This window comes from Notamacropus eugenii, chromosome 1, assembly GCF_028372415.1.
Source record: "Notamacropus eugenii isolate mMacEug1 chromosome 1, mMacEug1.pri_v2, whole genome shotgun sequence".
In the NCBI taxonomy this organism is placed as follows: domain Eukaryota; kingdom Metazoa; phylum Chordata; class Mammalia; order Diprotodontia; family Macropodidae; genus Notamacropus; species Notamacropus eugenii.
In genome coordinates, this window is record NC_092872.1 from 154,816,476 (window position 1) to 154,839,610 (window position 23,135).

Below are 23,135 nucleotides of genomic sequence, written 5' to 3' on the forward strand. Positions count from 1 at the left end.
GGAAAGAACTCAAAATAATGCCACGCAAGGAACTTTGTTATATGGAAGAAAGTTCAAGTTTGTTTTACATGATCCCAAACATTAAGATTGAGAACAATAGGTGAAAGGTGCAGAAAAGAGGATTTTAGATCAATATAAAGAAGTTTTCAAACAGTTAGAATTGTCCCCAAAAATAGAATAGACAATCTCAGAAGGAAATGAGTTACCTGACTGGAAGTCTTCAAGCAAAGACTTGTCAAAGGATCTTATAGAAGAGATTCCTGTGGTTCCTTCCAACTCCGAGATTCTCTGATTTTTCTGATCCTAGCACAGAGTTGCCAAAAAAAAAAAGAATAAATTAAAGCTAAATATGAGTTATTATGTTTGAGACTGCTAAAGAAAAGGGGAAAAGATTTCCATATTTCTCATTAAAGAATATCAAATGTCTGGGTTTAGAACAAGGATAAGATTCAGAAGGAAAAAAAAAGTTTGGATCTGAGTTATTCTTTTTTTAACCCTGAGTTCAAATGAGAAGTCCTAATTTTCAGAGCCCTCTAACAGTTGACCATATGATATTGATTAGGTTTTTATATTACAAAGTAAATGAAATCTGTATCTACTTGACACTCCAAATCTAAGTAAGAAATGGAAAAAGTCAGTTGATTTTCCGGATATTTAGCATCTTGTAGCTCTAGCCAAAGAATAATTCACTAACCTGCCATCTAATCTCTCTGAGAAAAATACTTGAAGTATTCAAATTTTATGAGTTGATTTTTGTTCTGTTTTCTATCAACGGCTCACCTTCTATAGTTCGCCTTGTTAATAACCCATCTGGCCAACTGAGACCAGGAAACAAGTCACCCTTTTTATTGTGCCTTCCTCTTTTATTAATCCCAACTCACAGATCAAGTCTAAAGTCATTGTAATCTAAATGATTTAGGGATTGCAATATTTATTTCCACTCAGACTGGCTAAGGGTATTATTTCATGTGCCAGAGAAAACAGCTGTAGCCTACAAGTTAACTCAGGGACCACTGAACAAATTTCATGTGGAAGTGTAAGGTGTCTTAGCATGCTTTCATGTTAGCCCACTTTGCTTGAATAGTTGGACAATGAAGATGGATGCAGATTTGGGAAATTGTTGGTGAATCATTAGGTTTCCTAAATACAGGATCAGAATGTCATCAAATGATTTATGAGCTGGGTGGCAAGCTTTTATTAACAAGCCTAAAAAGCCATACAAAGAAAGTAAAAAGAACTATAATAAGAGGAGCAGAGTAGAATTGAATAAATGGATCATGACAAGGTTCATAAAAGCCAAAGGAATTAAAGATATTTGGGGATCTCCAGGACTTATCCCAAATGACTAATGTATTTGAAGAGGGAAGGAGCAAATGATTCAGATACACAATGGGCTATATTATCACTGTAATTTTTATCAAGGATGATGGGTATTCTAAGTCAAAGTGTTTCTCTTTGTAATCAAAGAAAATGTTTCTGACTCACTGTCACTAAACTATGCCCCTAAGTGGATCTTTCAGTCTATAGCAGGGCTAGATTTGTGTTCATCCATTCATACTCGTTTACCCTCAAGATCAATTTCATGTATGTGGTTAATACTCAAAAATACTTATTGAGCCCAATTATGCTTGATAACATTGTGTAATAGGTGCTATGAAAGATACAAAGTAGTATAACACACAGTTCTTCTTTTAATGACTTTTCTGTTTATGGAGTTTAAAAGTGAGTCTGGGGGTGGAGCCAAGATGGCAGAGTAGAAAGACACACATACTCTAGCTCCGAACCCACAGCCCATAAAATATCTGTAAAAAAGAACTCCCAACAAATTCTGGAGCAGCAGAAGCCACAGAACAATGGAGTGGAGGAGATTTCTGTTCCAGAAAGCCTGAAAACCTCTTGCAAAAGGTCCATCGCACCCCAGACCCAGAGTCAAGCCCAGCCCTGCCTTGGCCACATGGCACCGAGAGAAGCGGATCTGAGCAGCCTCCAGGGATGGAATCTCCAGTGGCTGCCAGGGTCCCTCCACCCACAGGTGGTGGGGGTCTGTGAGAGAGTCTTTTTTGGGTGGCCAACAGGGGAGTGGGGTGTCCCCGTGGCTTGGGCCCCCTCGGGAGGCAGCAGTGGAGGCGGGAGCAGACCGGGGCTCCCCAAGCAGGCAGGAGCCCAGATCCATTGTTGAAAGTCTCCATATAAACCCCCTGAGGGAACTGAGCCCGTGAGGAGGCCCTGCCCCCACCTGAGCACCTGAACTTGATCTCACACGGAATAGCAGCCCTGCCCCCACCCAAAACCCTGAGGCTGGGAAGCAGTATTTGAATCTCAGACCCCAAGCGCTGGCTGGGCAGATCTGGAGGCGAGGTGGGGGTGGAAAGAAAACTCAGAAGTCAAGTCACTGGCTGGGAAAATGCCCAGAAAAGGGAAAAAAAATAAGACTATAGAAGGTTACTTTCTTGGTGAACAGATATTTCCTCCCTTCCTTTCTGATGAGGAAGAACAATGCTTACCATCAGGGAAAGACATAGAAATCAAGGCTTCTGTATCCCACACATCCAAAATAAATATTCAGTGGACTCAGGCCATGGAAGAGCTCAAAAAGGATTTTGAAAATCAAGTTAGAGAGGTGGAGGAAAAACTGGGAAAAGAAATGAGAGAGATGCAAGAAAAGCAGGTCAACACCTTGCTAAAGGAGACCCAAAAAAATGCTGAAGAAAATAACATCTTAAAAATAGGCTAACTCAATTGGCAAAAGAGGTTCAAAAAGCCAATGAGGAGAAGAATGCTTTCAAAAGCAGAATTAGCCAAATGGAAAAGGAGGTCCAAAAGCTCACTGAAGAAAATAGTTCTTTCAAAATTAGAATGGAACAGATGGAGGCTAATGACTTTATGAGAAACCAAGAAATCACAAAACAAAACCAAAAGAATAAAAAAATGGAAGATAATGTGAAATATCTCATTGGAAAAACAACTGACCTGGAAAATAGATCCAGGAGAGACAATTTAAAAATTATGGGACTACCTGAAAGCCATGATGAGAAAAAGAGCCTAGACATCATCTTTCACGAAATTATCAAGGAAAACTGCCCTGATATTCTAGAACCAGAGGGCAAAATAAGTATTCAGGGAATCCACCAATCACTGCCTGAAAGAGATCCAAAAAGAGGAACTCCTAGGAACATTGTGGCCAAATTCCAGAGTTCCCAGGTCAAGGAGAAAATATTGCAAGCAGCTAGAAAGAAACAATTCAAGTATTGTGGAAATACAATCAGGAAAACGCAAGATCTAGCAGCTTCTACATTAAGGGATCAAAGGGCATGGAATAGGATATTCCAGAAGTCAAAGAAACTAGGACTAAAACCAAGAATCACCTACCCAGCAAAACTGAGTATAATACTTCAGGGGAAAAATTGGTCTTTCAATGGAATAGAGGACTTTCAAGCATTCTTGATGAAAAGACCAGAGCTGAAAAGAAAATTTGACTTTCAAACACAAGAATCAAGAGAAGCATGAAAAGGTAAACAGCAAAGAGAAGTCATAAGGGACTTACGAAAGTTGAACTGTTTACATTCCTACATGGAAAGACAATATTTGTAACTCTTGAAACTTTTCAGTATCTAGGTACTAGGTGGGATTACACACACACATGCACATGCACACACACACATACACATAGAGACAGAATGCACAGAGTGAATTGAAGAGGATGGGATCATATCTTAAAAAAATGAAATCAAGCAGTGAGAGAAAAATATATTGGGAGGAGAAAGGGAGAAATGGAATGGGGCAAATTATCTCTCATAAAAGAGGCAAGCAAAAGACTTTTTAGTGGAGGGAAAAAGAGGGGAGGTGAGAGAAAAACATGAAGTTTACTCTCATCACATTCCACTAAAGGAAGGAATAAAATGCACACTTATTTTGGTATGAAAACCTACCTTACAATACAGGAAAGTGGGGGAGAAGAGGATAAGCAGGGTGGGGGGATGATGGAAGGGAGGGCAATGGGAGGAGCAAGCAATTTGAAATCAACACTGTTGGGGAGGGATAGGATCAAAAGAGAGAACAGAAGCAATGGGGGGCAGGATAGGATGGAGGGAAATATAGTTAGTCTTGCACAACACGACTATTATAGAAGTCATTTGCAAAACTACACAGATATGGTCTATATTGAATTGCTTGCCTTCCAAAGGGAAGGGGTGGGGAGGGAGGGAGGAAGAGAAGTTGGAATTCAAAGTTTTTGGAACAACTGTCAAGTACTGTTCTTGCTACTAGGAAATAAGAAATACAGGTAAAGGGGTATAGAAAGTTATCTGGCCCTACAGGACAAAAGAGAAGATGGGGACAAGGGCAGAGAGGAATAATAGAAGAGAGAGCAGATTGGTGATAGGGGCAATTAAAATGCTCGGTGTTTTGGGGTGGGGGGAGGGGACAAAAGGGGAGAAAATTTGGAGCCCAAAATTTTGTGAAAATGAATGTTAAAAGTTAAATAAAATTAAATTAAAAAAAAATAACTGAGTCTGGTGACTTTGCACAACCCTCCCTCACTTAAATCCAATTCACTTGCATGTCATGGCATCACATCCCTGACTCTCTGAGAACAGACAAACAATGACAACCTCTGTTTAAGCAGAATAATGCAGGTTTCCAACCAAGCTGGAAGCATTTTGCATTAGACTCTCCTAACTGGTGGAGAGAATGGTACTATGACACTGTGTTCTTGCTTGAAGGGAGGTGTTGGTGGGAAAGCTTCAGAGAGGGGAAAATTTCTTTAAGAGAGATTGACATAGTAAATAAAGAGCTGGGTCTGGAGTGAGGAAGACCTGAGTTCGAATCCATCCTTATTCCTGTATTAGTTGTATGACTTGATCACGCACAGCAAGACACTTGACCTCTAACTGTCTTAGTTTCCTAATCTGTAAAATATGAATAAAAATAGCATCTCTTCCCTGAGGTAATTGTGAGATTCATGAGATAATATTTGTAAAGTTCTCAACCATTTGCCTGGATCTTCTTTCCTTCCTTCCTTCTTTTCTTCCTTCCTTCCTTCCTTCCAAAAAAGGTGGACATATGGGGAAAGTCCATTCTTCAATATGTTCCTGATTTCCAGGTCCCCTCCCTAGAGAAGGCAGCAGCATTCTCACCCTCATTAGGAGAGTCTCATGCAAAATGCTCCAGGTGTATTTGGCAATGTGGGTTGCAGAAAGATAATAAGCACATGAAAAATTATAGCTGGGAAGGTTTAAAGGTACCAGTTAAGGCAGAGTAAAGCCAATTAGCCTATATGGAGATGAAATCCAAACCTTGGCTTGAATCATACTGCATTATAGATTAATATAACAATAATAGCAGCAAGAATTTATATGGCCCATACTATGTACCAGGCCCTGTGCTAAGTACATTACAAATATTATCTCATTTGACCTTCATAACAACCACGGGAGGTAGATGTTATCATTATCCCATTTTATAGGTGAGGAAAGTGAAGCAGACAGAGTTTATGCTACTTGCTCAGCTTCACATAGCTATTAAGTGCCTAGAGCTGGATTTGAATTCAGGTCAAACAAGGTCTTTCCTGTTTCACTTGGGAACAGATACCCTAGCCTGTTCCTTTTTAGAACTAACCAGTTTGGTTAGCTAGATGCAGGCCATGCATTGTTACAGTCATCCCAGTGTGGCTATGCTAGACAACTCTACTCTGAAGAGTTCAAGAGAATCCACTTACACCATGAATGAAGATACAAAAGTCTAGGCACTGAGAGAAAACAGTGAAAGAACACTACCTTCAGGCAGAAAAGAGTTAAGGAGAGTGAGAAGAATTCATTAGCACTGAAAAGAAGGGAACCTGGATTTGGGTCTCCCTTGTCTCTTTCTTAGGAAGTGGCTGAAAAAGAAAATTCTGTACCAGCACTTTTTGTAGCAGCAAAGAATAAAAGAGAAATGGGTGCCTATCAAATAAGGAGTGAACATACTGTGTCATATGAATATGATATAGAATGCTATTACAAATTTTTTAAAAATAGGAAGAATTCAAAGAAGCTTGGGAAGACATTTGAACTGATGAAGAACAAAGCAGGAAGAACCAAGAGAGCAAATTATACAAGAACCATGATAAGTTAAATGGAAACATTAAAAGACTTAGACTTTAGAACTTATCTCAAAGGACTGATATTGAAGGGGGCTTTTCATTTTTTGGTAAAGACAATTGGAAAATTGGGGATACATTTTCAGAAATTATCAATGTTTTTATTTATTTGACTTTAATTTTTTATTACAAGAGGAGATTCTTTTGGGGGATAAAAATGTAAAAAAAATAATACTAATAAAATGCCTTTTTAAAGGGTTGAAAAAAGGAAGTGGCTATAATCAAGACCATCTTCCCGACAACAGAGATCTATTTCATTAAGAAGAGATGCTAACATCCTTGTTGCTGACAAATTATTTGGAAAGGTAGAAGTTTCCAGGTGTCTGCCTTATTGAGGGTATAGAGCTAAAGTCCAACGTAATGACCTACTGGTGTTAGCTCAATTCTCCAGACTCAGGGAACCAAGGACAAAAGAGAAAGTGTTCCCCCCTTCATACTTCCCTTACTACTAGCCTGAACTTTGGAGCACAAAATGAGTCAGAGGAGGGGTAGCAAAAAACCATTGTGCTTGAGGGTAGACAATGACTTGGGCCAGCCCTGAGTCTGGGGCCCATCCTGAATCAAGGCCAGCCAAATCAAAGTGACTTGAAAACCTGATCTCTCCTCTGTATGTTGGCCTGAAATCTGCCACAGCCCTTGACCATGGACAGTTGTTTCCTATTAAGATGTATCATATTTTTTCAAGTCTGAAACTAGTTTCTGACAGAGTTGGCTGCAGAGAGAGCTGAGTCCCTGTGAGGGCAAGAGAAAGATGCTTCCTTCACAGCCCACACGAAGCTGCTCAGCAGATGCTTCATACACAGCTTGGTGAGAGCTCAATTTGGAAACCGATCACGGAGTTAGCATCTCCACTCACATTCCATCAGGCTTATCCAACTGAATTCCTGGCCTTCATAAATCACTGAACTTTCTCCTTTCTTAGGCTATTTCTTTTGAGAAACAGAAAGGTAGTCATAAGGTCAAACAAAAAGAGAGATTCATGTGAGTTATTATTTTGAGATAGGGACTGGACCAATGATTTCATTAGCGTAAGGAACTCCTGGGTAAGGAAATCTCTCCAGCGATGCAGGTTGGAGCCTTCTCTGCAATTTTGGTTTTAGAGAGTTGCCTCCAGCACTGAGAGTTTAAATGATTTGCCCAAGGCCATAGAACTAGGATATGTCAGAAGCAGGACTTGAGTCCAGGTCTCTTCAGCTTCAAGGCTATGCACTTTTCCGTGTTGCCTCTCATGATAAAATTAAATCTTATAATAGTGAATTATAGTCAGTACTAGTCCTGGAATCAGGAAGACCAGAATTCAAATTTGACCTCAGATTTAAGACTATGTGACCCTGAGCAACCTCTGCATGCCTCAATTTTCTCAAATGTAAAAATGGGGATAATAAGGACACCTACTTCCCAGGGTTGCTGTGATGATCAAATAAGATGGTATTTGTAAAGCATTTAGCAATAGTGCCTGGCACATAATTTGAAGGGACTTTAAGTCTAATCCAATTTGCTCGATTTGGATAAGAAGAAAGGAAAGGAAAGTTATAATTTGTCTACCATCACAGAGGCTAGGTTGCAGAGTTGGAATTCAAACTTATATCCCAGGACCCTAAATACAGTACTCTAAGCAATGAAGCTAAGATTCAGACTCAGGTCTTTTAGCTCCCAATCAGGTACTCTGTTCTTCTGTAGCCTATAATCCTCCCTCCCAGTGTCATTTGCAATTTAACAGCACATTCCTGAAGACCAGAAAAACCTTCAAGACCCAAAGGAATGACTTTCTAATGGTGAAATTTCAGGTACTGTAACGAAAGAGGTATTTAAGAGAAAGGAATTCTACCCAGTACCACTCAAATCTCTCTTTAAGGTTGGTCACCTGGTCACTTCAAATGAGGAGACTGGATAAGGTCAATGCTTCTCAACCAAAACTATGTAGTATACCACTAAGATATCTAATTTTTCTACCCACAGATTGTTCCATGCTCCACAACCTTACCTCAGCAACTCTCTCTACTTAGAGGGCAGTAAGTACTTACTTCTGGGAATGAGGCAGAGGGAACGAACCTGTGGCAGGAGGTAGAATCAGGGGTCAAATTGCTTAAAAAAAAAAAGTAGAAGAAACAGCTTAGTGGGGGCCTCAAGATGAGAGACAGGCAGCTAGGATAGAATACTAAGCCTAGAGTCATGAAGACCTGAGTTCAAATCCTGCTGCAGACTCTTACTAGCTAAGAGACCCTAGGCAAGTCACTTCACCTCTGACCACCTCAGTATTAGTACCTACCCCACAGTTTGTTGTAAAGATCAAATGGGATAATATTTGTAAAGTGATCAGTACAGAACATTAATAAATGCTTGCTCCTTTCCCCTTATTACCTTATATTCCTTGTGGTCCTTTGTCCCCAGGGACCATGGAGAATACAAAAAGAAAGAGATAATGTAGTGTGATGTGGAGATTGTAGCAGGACTAAAGATAAAAGATCTGTGTTCAAATCCAGGCTCTATAATACGCTGCCCACATAACCTGCACCCACCTCAAGACCATTTTTTAGAAAATGGAAACTTAATTCTAAAGTTGCCATAGCACATCCTTTCCATACTCCAGCTCCCCATCTGTAAAATGAAGGGATTTGACTAATCACAATTCTCTCTCACTCTAGATCCTGTGAGGAAGGTGTGTGATAAAGAGTTCGAGCTGAAAGGGGCTTGAGAGATCTTTTAGCCTAACTCTCTAATTTTACAGATAAGGAACTGAGGTGCTGACAATTTAAATCACCTGACCCAGTACTGAGAGGGAAGCAGGAGAACCTGGAGTGGAATCTGGGCCCTCTCACTCCACACGCAGAACTCTAACCATCAAACAAGGCTCTTCATTAGTCAAAGGTGGATGAGCTATTTGTGGTAGGGCCAGTCTTTCCCAGATCCAAGATTCTGTGACTGAATAAATGTACTCAAGCTTTTCTAGGAATCAAACGTTTATGGAAGTGACAGAGACTTCAAATCCCTCATACTGTTTTGTTTTGTTTAAATCACTGAAATAAAATTGAGATGCTGGTATGTTCGGAAACAAATTTCCCATTTTCCCCTTTCCCTGCATGACCATCCAGTTGAAGATGGAATTACCTGATTGCACCATTTCCATTCAGAAATTCATGTTTTCTTGTTAGATTTGATTTCCTCCTGGCCCCCAAGTTCATGCCTATCTGTCTGACATATAATAAAACAATTGTAACACCCACTGATCTGTAAGGCTGTCTGGTTAAGACCCCTGACTGCCAAACCTTTCCCAGGAACAAAGAAGATCCTGTGACGACTGAATGCCACTTTGGGAGTGGTCACCCATGACTCCCCTTCCTCACTCCTTCCTTTCCAGCCTTCCTCACCTGGGCAGCTGCCCAGTTCATTTGCTGGACAGCACCAGTCCTGTTAATCCACAATCAAGCCTATTATGCACTCAGTGGCTGCCTGTTCCCAGTGGCCTCTCACTGCCTGTCAACTGGGTCAGTTGAACTAGACTGTGCTATACTGTACCATACTGTTCTGCAGCAACTGTTCCTGGCAAGGAGCCTGAGGCAGGAAGGCAACTGGGACATTGGCTTACCTCTTAAATTTAGAGCCTGGAGGTCAGGGATGACTTTACCAAACGTTATGAGAGAAAGAGGGGCAGAGAAGAGATGAGAATGGTAGGGGACCACATAAGAATTTTAGAGGTGGAAGGCGCTGTAGAGATCAGCTGTTATAATCACCTCAAGTTACAGGTGAGGAATCTGGAGATCAAAAAGGTTAAATAATTGACTTAAGGTCACAGCTAATAGTAGAAGACTAAAGCTTCATGTTTTCAGACTTCCACTTGCCTACCTAGCTGTTTTCTAGGTGCCTAAATGCAGCGCTTCTTCAACTGTGGGTCACAATCCCATACTGGGCCTTGAAAAATCTGACAACAGTAAAAGGTTTCTGAACATGTAGGGACTAAAACTTAATTAGAAATCAAATGTGTAGTGAATCTGAGGTGTTTCTGGCAGCGTTTGTCCAGTGTTGCATTAGGCACCTTCACTGCAGCCTTGGTTCAGAACACAAAATGTGTGCACTTTCATGGTGCATGCCCTCAGGCCATTCAACACCCACAAAGAACGCTGCACTCAAAGGGAGTCTCAAGTGTCTAAGACAGGTAAACATACAGAAGGGTTGCAAGCACAGGTTCACTTTTGATCTGGTCAGACAGGAAGACAGCTTTGGAGGGGTTTAATAATCTTATTTTATTCTAGTCTATGCTTCTCAAATGGGTTCCTGATAATGGGAGCAGGAATTCCTTCAGCATTCCCTAATCACCCTTCTTGCAGAAGCCGACAAGAAGGTGGGGCAACTACCCCTATGTCTCAATGGGGCCAATGGAGACAGGCACAGCTGGTTCACTTCCCTAAATCCTCTCAAGCCTCAATGGGAGCCGACTGAGGCAAACATGGGTTCCCTCCAAGTCTTGATGGGTGTCAGTCAAGGCACACTCAGTGAATCTGTAACAAGTGAGTACTTGTGCACTCAACCCTAAGGGCTCCCCACTCACTGACCAGTGCCCACGTGCTTTACAGGGCAACAGACAAAGAAAGCAACAGTCTCACAAGTTTACATTATCTCACTCCTATCTCTCACTGTGCATTCACAGTGGATATTTATAATTTTAATTGTATACTACATTAATATAAACAAGTGTTTATATTAGTTATCATTATATATCAGTGCACAAGTATGGTGGAGACGTTTACAAGTCATGAGCCTGGGAAATAGAGATTGTTATGACTATGGATCCTGGGAAACTAAACTCTAAAAAGGAATAACAAAAGTCCACCTTATATACACTAAAATCTACCTTACTTACAGAGTGGAAAAAGTTTAAGAAGCCCTGCCCTAGGGAATATATAAGAGAAATTTAATATGTTACCTACCCTAGAGGAATTTGTAGTCTGACTAGGGATACTGGGCACTTGAATCAACCATACAATAATTAAGGGTTCAGTTCTATGGTACTCATTTTAAGTGCAAAAAGAGTTTAAAGAAGGGAGAGATGAGGATGTGCTTGCACTCGTTGGGAAAGGCTTCATGAAAGAGATTTTGTGAACCATGTCTTGAGACATGGTAAAAATTTAAATGAATAGAAGAGTAATCCAAACTCATTCTAAAATGAAGGAAAATAATGTTAAATGAAAATAGGCCAGAAGAAGCATGATAGTGAGGAAACTAGCTAGCCTGCACAGATCAGAGGGCTTCTGCAGGAGAAGAGTGGGAAATAACATGTGATACTATGGTCATTGCTAATGTTTCATTCAGTACCAGCTGGGCCATGCCTATGGCCATGACCAACAAGCATTGTACTCAGCACTACGGGAGCCATACAAAAGTGAAAACAAAACATGGAGACTAAGTCCCTGCCCTTAGGTCCTTAAAATCACTTTGTTACTTTTGGTCCTGCTCCATATTTTTATCTTTAATTTCAACTTGTGTCCAATTCATGGAGGGAAGTAAATATGAGTACTTTTTGTATTCCTTCCTCAGCCTGGGGCATCTCTGAAATTTTAATACCTTTTTTCACCCCTCTTATATAGCCTGACATTCAATACCATAAAATCAGTAACACCTAACCCTACTTTTAACTTTCCATACCATCTGTCTCTCTGTTACTTTAACTACCAGGCAATCATGATTGCCTTCACCTGATTCTGTCCAGCACAGGGACATGGGTCCTTGAAGTCCAATGCTCACCCTGGCAATTTGTGTATTCTTTGCAGGGAAGAATTGCTGATTAAGTGACAGGTTTTCTGTGGTTTTCAGAACAATAGCGACTTTCTATTTCTCAGTTCTGCTGTTTTCTATGGGGTAGTGCCAGCTCATTGTCAAGAGATGTGTGGATTTACCCAGTGAGAAATCACTGGACTTTTGAGCTGCCATACACTAGCAAACCCCACCTGCCCTCTGTCCTTAATATTTCAGTGAGACCCAGTCACAGGACCTTAGCCTACCTAAAAGAGATGATTCTCCACAGAAACAGAAAAACAACATGAATATTATACATAGTCGTTCTGATTTTTAGCATAAATTTAGGACATTCTTAGCATAGACTTGATGATGTAAATGATCAGCAAGTAGTTCATAATAACAATAAAACAATGAATAATAATAAGAACATCTCTAAAGCAGCTACAGTTCTTCCATTCTCTGAGCCCCTAGAAATTCCAATCATAGGAACTGCTTTTAGTCTAGGTATCCTGGGAAAGAAAGGATTCAGCCCTTCTTTGAATGGGCAGAAAAGTGTAACCACAAACATAATTTAAAATTCAATGTTGGATTCACAAGTCCAGCAGAGCTGGTGATCAGAGTCTGCCACAGACACTCTGGCCCTGGGGTTCATGGCATGGGGAATAGATTCAGGATCCGGGCAGACTCAGAGAAAACTGAAGCTTTTCTAGGACTTCGTTGTGCAGTCCTTAACACAGATCTCTGACCTCCCTTAGATGCAGTTAGGTCATCATGCTAGTAGCAGTTGGTTGAACACAATAGACACTCCTGTCAAGAAGTAACATCACACTGTGTGATACTCATTGTTTTAATTTCAAGACCATTCTATAAAAAGCATTGCTCATACCAAGTTCACTTCTGGTTGTGGCATAGCCCATGAGTGAGTTGCACCCTTCTTTGCAGAACAAAGTGTCTCAACTGTCCTGTCAGTTAAATGTTATGCAGGGTCAAGCAGGGCTGACCCCTCATTAGACTCAACTACTGTGGCTTTGGGCAGATGCCACTATGGACCACTATTGCCTCATCCCTTATGGCTCTCCTAACTTTTCACCAGCTTACAAGGTCATGATCTGGAACATTCTGTTACTGATACTGATTCACCAAAGAGAAAAAAGAACAGACGCAAGACAGGACAAAAGAAACATAGATATTACAGTATAGCCACCCAGACATGAAGATAATGCAGTCAAAGCAGCACCCATCACAGCCACTGATGCTACCTCTCTCCTCACTTGAAGTTCTATACCCTTTAGTCCTTTTTACTCAAAAACTATCAAGGAGAGAGTGAGCAGTGTCTTTTGTATTTTCACTGTTCCCACCCAGCAGCTAATTAAAAGGCTTTCCATCATCACACAATAAACCAATATTAGAGGCAAAGTCCCCCCAAGAAGCAGGCTCACCAAATCTCCACGTGGCAGAGTAGATTGTACATTGTTATGGTACAGGATACTGATGGAACTGGTGCAGTAAACTCCCAACATTCACACAATACTAACTGGGACTATTTCAGCCAAGGAAAACCAAGATGCAGATCTGAGGTGGTTTGGGTTAACTTTGTCCCCAGGTGGATTGATCTGGGACCTGTTGTGGACCCTTTGGGCAAGAAGAATATACACAGTTTTTAACACTTTGGTGGGGAGCTCCTGAGACACCACAAAACTTCTTACCTAATTGCTTTTAACTTTTTTACTAGCGACTTTTATCTTTTTTTATTTTCCTGGATTTCTTTTAACTGCCTTGGAAACTGCTTAAGGGGGAGGAAGAAATCTCAAAATTTGTATTTATTAAAACAATTGTTTGACTCTTTAGGCTTTAAGGAATCTATTCTACCAGATGTAGAACTGGACAACCTTGGATATGCATGTTCTAAAGAATTGGGATCCTATTGAACCTGGGGAGCTATCTATTTCAGAGGTTCAAAACCTAGGATCTGGAGTCCCCAAGGGATCCATAAATATATTCCAGGGTGGTAATTTTTCATTTTTTATTTTATTTTTGTTATGCCATTTCTCCTGGAACATTTTAGCTGACTGAATCCTGTCTTTGGTTAATATTAACATCACCTGGCTAAAACCTGACTCACGGAATAATAATACTACAGGAAGACCTTTCGATAGTCCTCAGATCAGGTACCAAGGGTGAGTTTCGAGCTTCCCAAGGTGATTAGCTAACTATTTGTGCAGGGACTCTACTGGCTCTGACTCTGAAGCATGTAAATCTTATCCTCTCAGTCAGTCCATTGTGAGATCTCTAAATGTAGTTTAATTTGTAACTTGACTAAGTTTACCTATAAAAAGCTTTTCCATTAGGTTTGCTTTCTTAGGGAATGTATGAGATGATAATTCTGTTTGTTCAATTTTTATGGTCTAAGAAGATGTAACAGATTGCTATACGTTACCATTTCTCTGTCTCTCTGATACAATTTTTGTCTACAAAAAGCCTCCTAATCTTAGTTCAGGATTATTTGCTACGTCCAGAACCTGTGTTTAAGCATAATAAAACCTGGGTTTCTCCATTCATAATTTTTGCATTATGATAGATTTATTTAATGGTAGTAACTACCTCAAGGACTAAAAAATAAATTACATTTTTATGTTCAGTCACATGTAACTTAAATTTAGCATTTCCTTTAATTCTGAATGTAGGCAACAAACATTCTTAGAAGGTGTCTGTCCATTGGCTTCACCAGACTCTCAACAGGGTTCATCATTTTTAAAAGGTTAATAATTAACCCTGTTCAACTTTTTGGCAGAGGGTTTGTTATGTAGGTTTTTAAAAAGAATCATTAGAGTATATCTTTCTCCCTCCTCTCTCGACTGTATTAGTTTGCTTCTAATCACTGTCTTTTTGAATACCAAGTCCTTATGGAAAAGTTGCTTAATTGTGTAATTACCCTGGCTCTGAGACCCAGTGTGTTTTTGTTGCTGATAAGAGATCTGATATTTTAATGCAAACTTGTAAAATATTTTTGTCAGCTATATCTCTAGGGAATAGGGAGTAAATTGCCTAGGTGCGTCCTCAGAATTCCAATGTATGTGAAACAATTCCTTTCAAGATAAATTCCCAGATCTATGGAACATTAATTACCTTAGGACTATACTGTTTACAAAGGTTCACATTACCTATGCCTGCAGGGGAATGTGTCATTTGCTACTACTTTGATTCATTTCAAAATAATGGGTGGATAGAAAAGGATAGAACAAGATTTATATACACAAAGGCAGCTATATTGGCTCGGCAGGGTTGAACTAGGAGTCAGAAAGACTGCTTACTCATTTTGTTACCTAAGTTGCTTAACTTAAGTCTCAGTCTCATCACCTGTGAAATGGGGATAATAAACACCTGCTTCACTTAAGTCATGGCATTGTTGTGAGGATTGAATGATATAAAGTATATAAGCACTTTATTAGTGCTTAGCATAGTATTGTACCTTACATGAAGTAAGCATTCTCAATAAAAACTTTTTGAAGGAAGGACTACTCTTCAAGGTGAGGGCTCTTGTTCTTACTAATACATTTGTTCACAAAGTTTTCACCCTATAATCCTCAAATAATTATATGTTTGTGTATATGTGTGTATATATACATGTACATACACACATGTATGTGTACGTATAATATCTATGTGTAGTTGAGAAAAGGAGAAAATATTGTGGAAGAAAATTTAAAGGAAAAAATCCTTCTTTTCAGTTTCTTTAGAAATATTAGGAAATACTATTTCTTCAGATCAAAACCCTTTTTTAGACTTTTCCCTTCAGAGAAGAACAAAAACTAAGGCCTTGAAATGGAATGATGGTAAATCTCTATATGGGATGACTGTCTTTCCCACCCAGGATAAAGTTTTCTCTTTTGAAATTCAAAGTTAAAATACCATCAAAGGAAGGAAATTTTTAAGGGAAAGTGGTCTGGGAAGGAATTGAATGGTGACTACTCTGGAATGGTAACCCCAAACTTATTTTAACATATTGTGATCTTTTTCCTCGTGCAAGATTCTTATAAATGTTACTTCAGACCTTGGAGCAGAGAGTTATGTCAAAAGGTTTGGGGAAGTCTATCAGTTTGGATATTTTCCTGTCTAAGCAAGAAGTGATTTGGATATAGATTAATATTAGAATTTATAAAATTATAAAGTTGTTTCTGGCAGATTTGAGTGTACTTTTTTCTTTGAGGATTTCTGTCTACAAACATTTGAAAGAATCTCTTAGAATCATAGATTTAAACCTGGAAGGGACATTAGAATTCACTTAATCCACACCTTCATTTTACATGTGGTGAAACAGGTCCAAACAGGTTAGATGACTTTTCCAAGATCTTATAGAGAGTAAATAGCTGAGCTAGCCAGGTCAGTTTTCACCTAAGGTATGGTACATCTAAAGTTGAACCTGGATTGGTCTTCAAACATCTGAAGACCTTCCACCTGGAAGAAAGAGTATATTTGGTCTGCTTAGACCCAAAAGGCAGACAGTGAGTTGAAGTTTAGGGAGACTAATTTTAGCTCAATGTAAGGAAAATCTTCCTAACTTACAGCTTTCTAAAAGCTACAATGGACTGCCTTGAAAGGTAGTGGGTTTCCTGTCATTGTGGTCTTCAAGTGGAGGCTGGATGCCCACTTCTAGGGATGTTGTAGAGAAGTTTCACGCTTTAGATAGGAGCTAAGAACTTCCTAGGAAGTCTCATCCAGCTCCATTTCATGATTCATGTGTGACTTATAGCAAGCAGTCCAAATCTGCTCGTGTACCTCGAGTAATGCTTTCCTTTTAAGGAGAGAGTTAATGTATTAATTATTCAGTTACAGTACAACATACGAATTCCCACCCACAAGGTGTCCTTTTAAGTCACCAATCTAGTGGACACCTCAATTTTTCTCTGTTGTTCCTAAAAAGCCACAGAATTCCCACTGGTCACCAAAGGGTACTCATTCTGCAGGTATCTACCCTTCTCTGCTTTTACTACTAAACCCAAATTTTCAGTGGTAGTATCAAATGATTTTATTTAACTCCCATGGTGGGGAAGGGGTGTGGTCCATAATTAATCTAGGAAAAGAAATGAAATATTACTTAAAATATTAAGGTGTTATTCATAAGCCCTTACTTTAATTGTCTAGGATTCTCTGTCTCAACATAACACACACACACACACACACACACACACACACACACACACACACATACACACACACAGACTAAGTTATAGCTTCTGTGATCAAATAGCTTACTGCACATAGCTTTTGTAGAAGCAACATAAACTTTAGGTTAATTTCTCCTTAAAAATAAGAACTAGGTCCTCTCTAGTCTTGGTTGACTATGAGGATATAAAGGGGGAGGGGAGAAAAGGAGAGGGAACAGGATGAAAAGGAAGGAAGAGGAGGAGGAGGAGAAATAGCAGCATTCTCCAGCTTCTCTAATTGGCAGGTTGGATCCCTAGAGGGTAGCTACTACTCCTCTCAGGGTTCTAGAGATAGCTCTCAAAGACTATGCTTTTCCTATTGTAGGTCCAAATGCAATAGAGCCCATTGACAGTTATCCAATGGTCTCAGTTTTTCACCAAAGGTTTTTGCTCAGAAAACATGGTAAAAACAATTAATACAAAATGTTCTACTGAAAACTTGGTTCACTCCTTCTCACAAATACACACAGCATCCAATGGAGGGAGTAAGTGTAAAGCCAGACCATAACAGTAACGAGGCACATGTATAAGAAATGTGTGACAAAGGTTTAACTCACAATACCTCCTCTCCAAGTCCTCTCTTTGTGTATAGAGACCTCACTGTTCTTGTTGTCCTTTCAGTCTCTCAAAAAGGACCAATGACATCATGAGGGTGATATCTTGACTTGCTCAGGAATCGGATTTAAGTGAGGCAGAGCTGCTTAAAGTCATCAGCCTCACTCCTCCAGAGCCATCAAAGTTCATCAAAGTCCAGTGGCAAAGACAAAAGTTAAGATGACTGACCATGGACCAGGATGGAGTGGACACTTTGACCTTGTTAAAGATTCTTCTCCTTCTCTAAGTAAACCTCTCTTCATTCACTGATAAAAGACCCTTCCCTGTCTTACTGTGTTCCAATTTTAAACCTGAACTATTACCAGACTGGTCTAGAACAATAGCATGAAATGAAGGAAAGAGAGCAAGTGCCCCTATATGGATATATCTACCTTTAGTCATCTACTAAACCCCTTCACATGCCCCCTGAGGAAGATTAATATTGTGCTGAATTATTTTATAACCAGTGTTTCCATACAATCCATCCTTTTCCTCATTTTGCCCTACTTCTGAAGGGCAGGCAATTTCTGAAGGGTATGATCAAGTAAGGTGATTATTCCCAGCCCCCAAGGCATCCGTTTACCAGCCTGGGCTGAGCCTTTGGTTTGGTTTACCCATTTTTAGAGGTCATCTCCAGTTTCCTGATCTTACTACTAGAGCTAGATGGCTGCAGAGGAGAAATTGAGGCTGGTTACTTTGCCCAGTCTTCCCTCACTTAAATCCTATTCACTTGCAAGTCATGGCAACACTTTCCTGATATTTTTTTCCAAGATAGCTGCAGGTGGCTGGGTCTCATAAAGCTGCTAGCATTCCTTAAGTATCAGAGAAGGCTGCAATTAGTCACATCTAAAGGCCAGCCCACTTTCCCTAGTTGGAGATTAGTGCTGCCCTGCCCTCAACAACAAAATAATAGGGAGAAGCTAAGAACTCTTAGCTCATCCCTCATTAAAATGTCCACAAATCAAGATTGTCAGAGAGGTCCAAGTGATGCATTGTCAGGCCAATCAGAAGGAAGACACACCTAGGTTTAAAAAACTCTGTCATCTCTCACTCTGAGTCTTTTAGCACAAATGGAGGCAGACCATAAGATCTGCTTACTCAGTAGGTTGGGACAGAGGGCTATTAATAAATGAGATCTTACTAGGAGAGTTGCCTGAGTCTTCCCTTTGTTAAATTCCACTCATGACATCCCCCTCTGAGTTTTCAGCAGTAAGTAGGGATTCCTGAATCACTTGCACTTATAGTTTATAGAAAAGAAAAGTGAAAAGGGTATACATATTTCACTTTCAGATTACAAACTATAAAGTAGAGAAAATGAAGAAAGTGATGACAGGATTCAATTTTTTCATTCCAGCTCACTAGCCCACTCAATTTCATAAAAATCGAAGTCTCAACATCTTCTCTGTATTAAAATGTTAGCTGCTTGAGGGTAGACACTATTTTTGCCTTTCATTATATTATATTATACTTATCACATATCTTACATATTTTTGCCTTTCATTATATTATACTTATCATAATACCTACCACATCTTATGTGCTTAATAATGCTTAATGACTGATTCTCTCCTCATGTCTTCTGTCCCTATTTCTGCTCCTGGATCGGAACTGCTCCCATTGTGCTAGTCTCAAATAATTTTGCTCACTGGACACTCCCAACTCTGATATTTTCCAATAGCTCCTGCAGCCAAAACCCTGTAAAAGCAAGGACCCCTACATAAACTGCTATCACAGTTCTTAGATCTGCTTTTCTAAAAGGAAAGGCAACTTTTGAGAGGTCAACAATCTACTTTAATCAAGCACGTATATCATTCACTTAGTTCAGGTGAAAAAGTCAGCACCCTAAACTTCAGAGAAAATACAGAGAAATAAAGATCAACAGACAGGGCTTCCAGCTGCCTCACCATAAGCAATACATACATTACGGATCAACAAATAGATAACTGTCTGACCAAACATACATAGTTACCAGACAGAGAAGCACCAACTTCTCAGGTTTCAAAGCTGGCGGCTTTGAAAAAGCGGCTGCCCAGAGTTTTCTCTGGCCAAACAAACACTTCCAGTGAGTAAGCCCCAAAGTAAAACCTTACCTCAGAGTATTTATGCATTATTCAGAGCCAGAGGGCATCACAACCCTGGAGAATCAGGGCCTTCCTACAAATCTCCCCTAATTAAACTCCCCTAAATGGGTAGGCCCATTAATGGGTGGGGAAAATCTTTAATCTCATTAGCATTACAAGTCCTGGGATTCCTATTTATGTCATAAAAACCTGGCAGTCTGAGTCCAGTAACAGCAACTGCATGGTACTTATCTGCATGGTGGCCTGCATGTCACAATCCAAAGAAACTAAGAAAGTAGCCTTGGATATACAGATAACTGATCATATACCTCTTCCTCTATCCTACTGAGGCATTTCTTTCCCACTCCAAGTGAGTATTGATTTAGAGCCCTCATGAAAGGAAGGAGCCTTTGCCTGGGTGTCAACATCATCAGAAACCAATTTTCTAGTCTCCCTCTCTGAATCATCGACTCACATTCATAAGAATGTGAGCCAAGGTAGGGCCCTTGGGTTACACAATTTAGTGATTTTCAAAACTTTTTCATCCCATAAGTCTTTGAGGGAAAGCCTTCATTCTTATCTCCCCTTTCTATACATCCAACAGTATCACGTCTCCCTCTGAGAGTTTGTCTTGCAGGTTCTGCCTGACCAATGAGGGCATAGTCCTTATAACATGCACATAATGTTCTTCCTTCTATCAACCCATATGGAAACTTGGTGAGTCTGCTTTCAGAAATGTGTTATTGAGGAGCCCTACTTCAAAGTAAGCTCCTGTCAGTTTACTTTATGGTAACAAAAAGCTTTTTAATGGGCTGTTGAGCTAGAAATGAAATCGCATTCCAAAAGCCTGAATAGACTTTCGAGTGAGGAGAAAGTAGAAATGCTGGAAACCTCCAGGTGGGTGGAGAGTTGGATTCTACATTAGTAAGCTTGGCTTCCTACTTGCTGCCATAGGCCCTCTCTCCTCATCTGGCCACCATATGGCCATGAATGTATGGTACCACCTGTTTGTGTCTCTGCTGTGTGATTTCTTTTTACCTTTCAGGTGAAAGAATATCAGAGATGAAACAAACCATGTTATGGTACGCTTGTACGCTTGTACGCTTCAAAAGGTTCAAAAACCACCTGAGGTCTGGCAACTGGAGTCTATATCAGAGGCTATTGGTAACCTCAGCCGAAGAATCTGTTGAGTGATCTTGATCCAGTGCAGCAGTAGATTGACCCAACTACAGCCTGTCAGCCTCACTGTCCTGCATCAGTTATGCCACTCCCCAAAAGTGAACTTGGGAGGGAGAAGTGGGGATGTTTGTAGCAAGTTTGAGCCCACTCACCCAAGAACTGTGTAGGTCTATAGAGACAGAATATCCCAGCTTGGGTGGATGTGTTTATACTTCTGTCCTTGCTATACTTTCTTAGTAAACATTCCTTTGAAGAAGGTAAGTGATGTTAATTGATACTGAAGAGAGATCAACTGGTCAAAATTATATTGCAGCAGTACTCACTGGTTGAATGCCATTGAGGGGAACACACTGAAGGAGGGTTTGTGTGCATTAGTAATATAAAACTCTCTCTACCTCCCCACCTCCCCCCCCATAAACACTTGGTGTTACCTATAGAATCCTCAGGGGAGAAATAGCTGAGTTCTGGAAACCTAACCCATCCTTGCAGAGGCAAGAGGTGTAGGTAGAATTTAAGAGTGTGAGCTCAGAGCCTATTACTATAATTATAAATCTTTAGGACCGGGGAATCCAAGGTGCTGCGGGTGGGTAGCAGAGGGGGGGGGAGAGAAGGGGAGGGAGGGAGAGGGGGAGGGAGAGAGAGAGAGAGAGAGAGAGAGAGAGAGAGAGGAGTCAGCTCAGTGAATTCACATAAGCTTAAGAACAGCTAAAGTAATCATATAAAATTAAGACTTCTTTGGGTCAATGGAAAAAGATACCTATTTTCTGGAATGATTTCCTGCTAGAAGGCAGTAACATTCCTGAGATCACCTCTTAAAGGTCTAGGCTAGAATCTTCCTTTCCTATCCAGAAGTACTACCAGATATTAGGGCAAATTTCTCTATATAGAGCAAAGACAGCTGTATATCTAAAAAGATTTATTAGATAAGTCTGTAAATGAGTTGGAATGCTCAGAGAAAGTAACTACATTCATTCATTCAGAGACAAGACTTGAACTCAGGTCTTCTTTGCTTTAAGGACTGTTCTCTATCCAATATATAGCACAGCCACTATAGCTGATAGCACTTATAAGTGATGTTACAGAAGGGATTCAAAATTCAGTCAGCTCCCTAACCAGATAGATCCTTGAAAGAAGGCAGCATGTCTTATATTTATTTTAGATCTCTCACAGAACCTAGGACATTACTAAGTAGGTACTAGGGTAAACCTCGGTCTTCATTCCTCCAGAGAATTTGTTTTCCTTACTTTAGGGTGAGCCATGTGGGAAGTAAGAAAGTTCTGTTGTTCACATTCCTAGGTGATAACCTAGCATGGACAAGTTATAGATCAGAAAGTAAGGGGCAGGCCCAAGCTGCTGTGTGAGGAAGGGCCTATCAGAGAGCAGAACATGGAGTCACATGGCCAGGTAATGGTGTCAGGGAAGATCCAAAGTTCAGAACACAGTATAAGAAGCCCCATTTTCCTGCACGTGTTGTAGTCGTCCGGTAACCTTACTGGGGAGCTACCTGTCCATTCTGGATATAAAGATTAATAAAGGCTTTCCTGATTTCACAACAGGTATCTTTATTTAAGGTGAGCATGTTTCTCACTGTTGGGGGATTGTTAAAGGGGCTCACTCCTAACCGCCATCTTCTACCAATCCTATTCAGATGCTTCATGGCAGGAAGCCTTGCCATGGGAGCCCAGGTCGGTGACAAACGCTGGCAGGTCCTACTAAGCTAGAAAGGCTTTTGGTAGGACCCAAAATCTGTCTTCCGGAGACCAGACGAGCTAAATTCCAAGCTAATTTCTCCCCTAAGAGAGGGGCTTCACTAGAAATTTGGCCACAGGGTGATGAAACTAAAAAATGGGAGTGATTTCGATCTGCCCGTTGAAAAGAACTCATCACACCAATAAAAGCATGTTTGTTTAAGTATTTTACTAATGGAGAAGGGTGGGTCAAACAAAACCTTACAGAAAGAGTGGCTTTCCCCCAACTCCCTCAGCCTCAATCTAAATAAATTCCTGGAGCAGTAATTCTTCCCCTACAAATAATTATTTGGAAGAGGGGAAGAATACAAGTTAGTTTAAGGAGAGTAAAAAAACCTGGAAACAAAGTATCCCAACATCCTGGAGCAATGGTTCTCAAACTTTGTGGTCTCAGGATCCCTTTATACACTTAAAAATTGAGGACTGCTCCGAAGAACTTTGGTTAATGTAGATTACAACTATTGATACTTACCTATTATAA

The 23,135-nt window shown here is 40.2% G+C and overlaps 1 long non-coding RNA gene across 11 annotated transcripts in view; it reads right to left on the bottom strand.

Moving 5' to 3' along the window:
• LOC140509260 (uncharacterized) overlaps positions 1–23,135 on the bottom strand; it is a 263,848-nt gene that overhangs the window by 239,690 nt on the left and 1,023 nt on the right. For all 11 annotated transcript variants that reach the window (XR_011968629.1, XR_011968624.1, XR_011968630.1 and 8 more), the window contains exon 2: positions 207–303. This is a non-coding gene — a long non-coding RNA (uncharacterized lncRNA). The remainder of the gene's footprint in view (positions 1–206; positions 304–23,135) is intronic.